Here is a 2,804-nt window from a genome sequence, read left to right as displayed (position 1 = left end):
CCGCTGTCACTGCCGGAGGCGCGGCCGCCGACTCCGAGGCAGGGGCTGACGCGGCGAGCGGGGCCGGCGCGGGCGCGGCCAGGGCGGCGCGAAGCGGCGGGGAGGCGGCGTCTCCGCTTTCGCTGGAGCGGTTTCAGGCTGGCTCTCAGTGGCGAGTGTTTCTCTCAGCTCCGAATGGGGCAGAGGAGGAGGCGGCACGGCTGCTGGCGGGCGGACCGGCAAGGGAGGCGGTGCCTCCGCCGGGGCCGGCAGTGGTTCCGCAGCCTCCGAGGGGAGGAGGAGGGGCTCGCACGCTGCAGGAGGAGGAGGCGGAGGAGGCGGCGGTGGAGGCGGCTCCTCTTGTGCAGAAGCAGAAAAAAAACTTCTGAGCCCTGCACAAAGGCTCTGCCCCGCGCCCTGCGCGGCAGGCACCAAGCAGCGAAGACTGTCCTTGAACAAACTGGTCTCCATCCGGCCGTGATGGGGGGGGGCTGAAAGGCCCCCGCTGGGTGCGGGGGACCCCGCTGCCCCGTACAGACGTGCTCACTGGGGTCCATCCCAGGACTATCGGAAAAAGCTTTAAAAAACCTATCATGTACTGAGTTACTCGGAAATCTTGCCTGACGCGTTGCCTGACGACGAAATACAGGGACCTCCAAGCCTCTGGATCCAGGGAAAAAGCCAGACTCGTGAAAAAAACCACGACTGTTTGCAAATTGAAGAAACTCCAATAAATCATTGTCGGAGATAGAGACTCCATGGTTCCGAGCCAGATCTCTCCAGACGGCAAACATAAGACCATCTACACAATAAAAACGAGTGCTCAGGTCTGCAGACATCTCTTCCCAAAGTTAAAGTCCACCCCAGGTCAGGGCAGTACTATTATCAGAAAATCAGTACCTTCCAAAGGAAGGCAGAGGCATCCGGCTACGGCAAACTGCTCGGGGCTGCACCTGGTCCTAGAGAGGATCCCAACGGTGTCTTGTCTTCCCGATCCCTCGCAGGGACTCCGGACACGCCTTTTCAAGAGGGTTCACCACCTCTCTCGTGTTAAATCACGGCTGTGGACCGATCAGATTGATCCAGGTCCTGGTTCCCCAGCTGAGGGGGAAGCTATTAATAGACATACTGGGATAGCACAGACAAGCACCAGTCACTCATCTCCTCTCTCCCCTCCTGTGCAAAGTGAAGCCAAGGGCAAGGTTGTTGCTGAGCTGGAGTGACCACAGGGAAAGCTGGTGGTTTTGCCCATAAATGTGACCTTCCCCAGAGAATCTGCCCTGGGAAAGCAGGCAGAGCCAAGCACAGGACAGGACAGGCAAGTGGCAAACCCCAGGCAATTGGAATTTGGAGAGAGAGGACAGACTGCAGATGGGTTTCATACATGCCCCTAGGCAGAAGCATGGAGAGGATTCAAGCCGTATTATTTTTCCCTATCCAACTAAGAACTGGAGATAGATTCATCCAACTGGCACAGCATAGCCTCCAAAACCCAAATCTCTACACCTGGTTTGCTAAGAGATTTTTCTTGAGGTGTTGGAGTGGGAAGGAGGGAAGAGAAAAACACAGAGGAGGGAAGAGAAAAGCTAGTGCTCCTTCCTACAGCAAAGGGAGATAAAGTTATTTCCTTCACAGATTTAGCTTATAAACAGTTTTAAAGCAGAGTTAAAGCCTGAACAAAAGTTTTTGAAAGTGCTTGAGATGCATGTTGTCATACCACAGGGCTCACCAGCCTTACTTTTCCTGACTGGAATTAAAGTCTTTTATATCCAAAGCTCAGCCTTCCGTGCTGCTGGAGTGGGTGGGGAAGGCTCCTAAAGCTGCTCTGCACCCCAGTGAGCCCCCCACAGTGTCCCACAGCAGCTTCTCCAGCTCCACCCACAGCACAAAACACCTCTCCAGATCTGGCATTGGGCTGCACACACTGCCAAGTGAATTCCAGCACCCAGAGAAGTTGGCGACACCAGGATGGAGGAGACATGTACAAACAGAGCTGCACTCTCCAGAGGAATCTTAAAACCACAGCGGGTGCTCTTTTCATCCCCACACCCCTCAGAGCTGGGACATGGTGCTCTGGGCAGGTGGAGGGAGGCTCACACTGCTCAGGATCTCACTGCACTGGCTGGGAGTCCTGAAGGGTTCAGGCATCCCTTCCCAGAGGACAGATGGATGAGACATGAAACACGGAAGCAAAGCCCCACAGGATCAGCAAAAAGAGCCACAGTTCTTCCCACTGCTCCTTCATCCAGTAGCTCACCAGGCCCCCAAGGCTCTCATTAAGGGACTCTTCATACTGGTTTTGATACAGGAAGGGGCACAAGCGAGACTTGGCTGCTTAACTCCAAGGCACTGCCCTAAATTCTGGAATGCCTGGCAGCCCTTTTCCTCAGTGGCTGAAGCAGCGAGCCCCATGCTGGAAATGCAAAATTAACTGCAGCCTAAATCTGGACAGTGGTGCTTGAACCAATGCCAAGGTACCTCATTTCTGTGACTAATACTAAATTGAATGATTTCTTTTAAAAGAACCCTTCCAACTTGGACTCTCAGGAACGTGCAAAAATAATAATTTCACTTGTCTTTTATAGCCAACAAACATCTCACTCTATAGTAGAATCAAAGCAAGAAGCTGTAAGTACAACTGCTGGCAATTATTTTGACTGTTTTTTAGAATTTTAAGCAGAGATTTTTGCTGTATTAATTGAGATAACTCATTTCCATCTCTCAAAGAACTTCTTATGCTTTGCTGAGGTCCAGTCAGTGCCTTTCAGAACACGTTGTTGCTTCTAATGAACCTCATAGAACACCACGCACGACAGAACAAGGTA

The sequence above is a fragment of the Vidua macroura genome, chromosome 7 (assembly GCF_024509145.1).
Source record: "Vidua macroura isolate BioBank_ID:100142 chromosome 7, ASM2450914v1, whole genome shotgun sequence".
NCBI lineage: Eukaryota > Metazoa > Chordata > Aves > Passeriformes > Viduidae > Vidua > Vidua macroura.
This window is presented reverse-complemented; position numbering follows the sequence as displayed.